This window comes from Caretta caretta, chromosome 2 (genome assembly GCF_965140235.1).
Source record: "Caretta caretta isolate rCarCar2 chromosome 2, rCarCar1.hap1, whole genome shotgun sequence".
NCBI lineage: Eukaryota > Metazoa > Chordata > Testudines > Cheloniidae > Caretta > Caretta caretta.
In genome coordinates, this window is record NC_134207.1 from 229,951,910 (window position 1) to 229,958,191 (window position 6,282).

The following is a 6,282-nucleotide window of genomic DNA, read 5'->3' on the forward strand; positions in this document are numbered from 1 at the left end:
TAATTTTGTCCCTACATACTTGTGTTAGTTGTTTATATTCATCCTTTGTAATTTGACCTAGTTTCCACTTTTTGTAGGACTCTTTTTTGATTTTTAGATCATTGAAGATCTCCTGGTTAAGCAGGATGGTCTCTTGCCATACTTCCTATCTTTCCTACGCAGTGGGATAGTTTGCTCTTGTGCCCTTAATAATGTCTCTTTGAAAAACTGCCAACTGTCTTCTATTGTTTTTCCCCTTAGACTTGCTTCCCATGGGATCTTACCTACCAACTCCCTGAGTTTGCTAAAATCACCCTTCTTGAAATCCATTGTCTTTATTTTGTTGTTCTCCCTCCTACCATTCCTTAGAATCATGAACTCTCTATCACTTCATGATCACTTTCACCCAGGCTGCCTTCCACTTTTAAATTCTCAGCCAGTTCCTCCCTATTTGTCAAAATTAAATTTAGAACAGCCTCTCCCCGGTAGCTGTCTCCACCTTCTGAAATAAAAAATTGTCTCCAATACATTCCAAGCTGAAGCAAAGGGAAATTAAGTCTTTAGCACAGAAAGCTTGTGGCAGTGATAGGAACCCAGAGCTCTTGCTCTCAATCCAGAAACTTAATCACAAGATCATCCTCCTTCTCTCTTACTGAAGCTCACATGGAGAGACAGTCTTAGCGGCAAGAAAAAGGGGATTGCCCCAGGTGGCAACTTGCAGGGTTACCAAATTATCATCTGCAGGGTGTGGCAGCACCACATCACTCAGTCAGGGGTATTTTCCTTGACCGGTTGACTTAGGGGCCACCAAAAACATTTCCTTCCCTGGGTGGCAAAACACCTGGGGCCAGCCCTGCTCACACAGCCTGCTAAAGCTCATGTAGGCCCAGGTCCTACAGCAATTTATGCCTGTGCTTAACTCAAAACACATGGGACTATGCACATGCTTAAAGTTAAGCAACATTATAAGGCATAGAAGGACTGGGGTCTGAGATACGAGATTTCCCTGGCAAATTATGATCTTGGTGTATCTGATATCTATATGTAATATCCTTTCCAATAGCTTTGCTATAGAAATATAGTCAATTGTTTTACACTGAGGATAAAAAAATATCAAAAGATCCTCTTAAGATACTTTCCATATAACAATTCCTTCCTAAATATAAAATCTTAGGTTATTAAGGTGAAATCATTTGAAATATCAAATGCTTTGCTGTTGTTTTTCCATTGTGCTGAGTGTGAACAGTGGCCTCTCTTGTCCGTTTGACTCCAAACAGAGAGTGAATGGTCCCAAAGCACTAGCACACCCTATTATACCTAGAGAGGGAAATAATGAAATGTTTTAAAACTACATCGCCTGACACTTTGTTTAAAACACTGATCACATTTCAATTAATGGAATAGGGTTAGGGTTTTTAAAAACGTGCATTGTGTAAGTTTGAGGTGGAATTTTCCAAAGCTCTTAAGTGTTGGCCAGACCGGGAGCTTTTCTCATTGACTGTGATGGGAGTAGGGTTTGATCAATGCCGAAAGCTTTCGAAAATCCCAACCTTGGAGTTCTAGTGAGTGGCACGGTACAATTTTTTCTTTTCTCAATATTTGCCTGGGGCTTTATAAAGCAAGAAGCTTCTCTGATACCTTCTAAATTTAACTCCCAACATTTAAGTCTTTGTTGATCCTGTGGCACATATTAGAACCAAAATAATAAGATCTATTATGTACTGGAAATACAAAAGGCTCAAATGGCTGATGTAGATTGCTGTAAAGGACTGATCAGTAGAGCCCTGCAAATCTGTGGATATCCGCTTTATATCTGCGGATTCGGATATCTGCGGACCATGTTTGTGGATCGGGATTGGACGCATATACAAATTTTGTATCCGCACAGGGTTGTACTGATCAGTCAGATGCTGAGCACCTGCAATTCTTGTAGATTTCAATGGGAGATCTGGGAATGCAGCACTTCTCTTCCCAGATTTAAATCCTAATAACTGAAGAATTCAGTCTGTAATTAAGCTTGTAGACCACTAGATGTTACTGTTTCTGTACATGCAATATAGCTTGGTTAGCACCACTTTGCACTGGAAATCAGGCAGTTATTCTGTACCAACTGAAATACATGCATGGCTACATCCACAAAGGTATGTAGGTGTGGTAATGCTGAGTGTTGCCACACCTAACTTTTAGATATCCAGAAAATCACTGGGATTCAAAAAGCCTGAGTTCAGTGCCTAGGGCTCCCCATACAATGAATGGGGAGAGATAGGCACCTGCGAATAGGATTCATGGAACCCAGCAGGGTCAGCGGCTTATCTTCTAAGCTAGCCAATGGAAGATGCCAAGTCAAAGGGAAGTGGGGGTATGCTAAACCCTTATCCTCTCTTGGAGATAGGCTCCTCCTTCTGCTTGGGGTCTCAGCTGCTGTCTTGAAGGTAGGTGCCTCTCTTATCTTAGCAAGAAGAAGAAGCAGCAGCAGCTGCCACTCCCTCATCTCTTTTAGCCCAGGTGTTAGGGTATTCACCTGGGTTGTGGAACTCCCCCCTCCTTGAATTCTGCATGCAGATGTGGTTTCCCCCTCTCAAAAAAGATATATTGAAATTGGAAAAGGTTCAGAAAAGAGCAAAAAAATTATTAGGGGTATGGAACAGCTTCCATATGAGGAGTGATTAATAAGACTGGGACCTTTTATCTTGGAAAAGAGACGATTAAGGGGGGATTTGATAGGGGTCTATAAAATCATGAGGAGAAAGTAAATAAGGAAGTGTTATTTATTCCTTCTCGTAACACAAGAACTGGGGTCACCAAATGAAATTAATCGGCAGAAGGTTAAAAACAAACAAAAAGAAGTATTTTTTCAAACAATGCACATTCAACCTGTGGAACTCCTTGCCAGGGGATGTTGTGAAGGCCAAGATTATAACAGGGTCTAGTTCTAAAAAAGAACTAGATACATTCATGTAGAATAGGTCCATCAATGGCTATTAGCCAGGATTGGCAGGGATGGTGTCCCTAGCCTCTGTTTGCCAGAAGCTGGGAATGGGCAACAGTGGATGGATCATTTGATGAGTACCTGTTCTGTTCATTCCCTCTGGGGGGACCTGGCATTGGCCACTGTCGGAAGACAGGATACTGGGCTAGATAGACCTTTGGTCTGACCCAGTATGGACATTCTTATGTTCTCTACCTGAGGGGAAACAGGATTTTAATTGGGCTCTGCCACCTTTCGGGAGAGTGCCCTAACCACTGGTCATTGGGATATTCTGCTGAGGGGCTCCCTCAGTCTCTTCTTTTGAAGCTAAATAATCATGAGTCACCATGTCAGGACAAAAAGGGAGAAAAGTGAGTACGGGTGGTGGTGGTGAAAGCCCTTAAAAAGGAAGCTTGAAATGGAAGTTTCTATCCAGAAACTGACGGGCAGCCTCTAAGCAGGAAGCTGTCTGTGAAAGGCTGGATCCCTTCTCTGACAGGGGGCATGCTGGGAAACTGTTCTGAGGTACCAGGTAACTCATATTAGAAAAGGGAATGTGTCTGATAAGTGCAAAGCTGGGGGTTGCATCTTCATGTCTATTTTCTGTGTACCCTGTCGGTGTTTATTTCCACTCACTCGTTCAGCTTGGAATCGGTGGTTTTTCTATTCAACTTTTTGTTGATGTTCACCCCAAGCAGGTCTCCAGGGTGCAGAGTGTGTGGAGTGTGTGTGTGTGCCAAAGTTAACTGATAACTGGGGGCTGTTTTCATACTTTTGGGGGTGATGAACCAGAGGGGAAAAGTCAGAGCGTCTGGTAGTTAAGAACTCAGGGGAGACAGATCTGGGGAGACTTGGAACTGGAAGGGAGTGTTGGGGCCACCCTGCAAGGAATGACTAGGCTGGTGAGAGCCTGGGTGAGACTTTATGTTTGAGGGTTGGCTACTGGTGTAGGGCTGTGAGCCAGAGCAGCATAGCATTAGGGCAGAGGCAGCAACAGAAACACAGGTGTCTAGGGAACTTTTACTGCAAAAACATAGGCGCCAAGTGATTTTAGGCACCGACAGATTTTGGGGGCAGGGAGCAAGGGGTTTTGTGAACCCATGGGGCCTGGTTCTGGGATTTAGACACTTAAAGTGGCACTTTTTGTACATCTGGCCCTTACTGTTTACAGTTCAGTTAGCATTGTTCCAAAAGGAATAACTTTGGAATGTTTAGCACAATGACAGTTACATTACCAGCCTTCTGCTCAGGGAACGCATACCGAAGACCAAGTACTAAAGGAAATGAAAAGGCAACTGAGGGTGCGGCTCCCGTTGAGCTGGGAGGTGTGATTTCCAGCTTGCGTAGATGTACCCGCGCTAGCCATACTCAAGCTAGCCTGCTAAAAATAGCTGTGTAACATGGGTAGTGGCTCAGGTTAACTGCCCACGTACTCACTCACCCAGACTCCCTGGGTATGTACTCAGGCAACTAACCTGAGCTGCCTCCCAGGCTACCCCAGATGCACTGCTCTTTTATGCATGCTAGCTCAAGCAGAGCTAGCGCGGGTACATCTACGCACACTGGGCATCACACCTCCCAGCTCAAATGTAGCCACACCCTTAGCCTAATAAAACCAGTGATGCTGGGATTCAGCTATCTGCATCTAAACATGTAAAATGCAAAGCAATTGCTTCATCTCTTTCTCAATAGCTTTTTAAAACAGCTTGTTCTCGAACAAAGAGCTGCCACTGTTGATTTAATCTTAACACCGGAGTTTGGTCATGAAGTAATTATAGGTGAGCCAGTAACAAATAGTCACCACCATATAAACAAGTCCATAATCCATAAGGGAGGAAAGATACTGAAAACTAGCATGGCGACACTAACCTTCAGAAAGAGGAATTAAAAATAAAGGCTAGTCAAACACAACATGAAATCAAAAGTGAGGGAAGCAGACAAGAGAGGAAGCAGGAAGGGCAAATAAAAAGCCAGGATAGTTAAACTGAAAGGCGTAAGAAGTATTTGGGCCAGACAAATGTAGAAATCCAGGTCATGTGAGAGAATGGCCAGTGGATCCATGCAGCCATGTGATTAACTCCACCCTGCCCACACTGTTCCAATATTCCAACCCCACGGCAGCTTGGGCTCAATGAACCTCCACACAGCTATTCTCTATGGTGTGAAGCGGTGCAGACCTCCCCTCTTCGGTTTCAATAATCCTGCCTCACCCTCCTTTCCCCACCCGCAAGCACACAATTCCAGAGATGAGGGCAAGGTCAGATTTTGCACTTCTGGAGGTAGGAACGCCAACCAGAGTGATGGAACGTTCCTTGGTTTCTGTTCTTTGACTCCTTCATGGCCTACAGCTTAGTTTCTCTGTGCTTCAGTTTCCATCTTTAAAATGAGGATTATAGACATATACCCCCCTACACACAGGGGTGTTGTAAGACTATGTGAGTTGCTACAGCAATAGGGACCATTTAAGTACCTTACACCAAATTTTTGCCCCCTCCACACAAATTCCAGTTTCTTCTCTGCTTCTATGATATTTATCAACCTAATGCACAGTTGGTTGGTCTCTGAACAGCTCAACAGTTCAGAATGAGCAATCTGAATCACAAGCAAAGAAAACACAAAGCAAAGGGCAAGGAGAAAGTTTTATAATTGTGATCAGCCTGTCTTCTCAGCATTTAATTTAAACCAGAACTCTGTTTCTTAGTGCCTGTAGCAATCATCCTGCTCAAGGAAATGAAAATATACTTAGTAAGCTAATACATGTGAATCTGTTTGGGGAGATATTTATTTATGAGCCTGGCACTTCAGGGTGTTTAGAGGGTAATTTCAAACTGTGAGGACTGTGCTGTGTAAATTTAGAAGCCATTTTTCTAAATGTCAAGTATTTATTACATGAAAAATCATTTTGAGCGCAGAGCAGCTCCCCTCGGAACTGTAATGCATTTTGGGGAGAGCTTTGTAGAAATAATCTTTGAGAAGGGACAAGAAAATGTTTGGTGTGAAATTGCATTGTGTGTGTAGTAACAGAAAAAAATGAAGAGGGCAGGATGGGCAGACAGATATTTTTCTCTGTCTCCTGCACTGGGTCAAGTTAAATGCAATGTAAAATATAACTGGATCTGGCTTTCAGGGAAAGGCCATGATGTATGTTACTGTGCCTGATAATATCATAAATTCTGGGAATTAATTGAACCAAGGTGAAAATCATAGCAAGGACTGTGCTCACAAAGGTGCTTAGGCACCTAAGTTTAACGTTTAGGTGCCAATGACATTCTCAAAGCCACGGCTCAGCTGCCACCTAACCCTATAGGTGCCCAAATCCCCATGGTGCCTAAGTT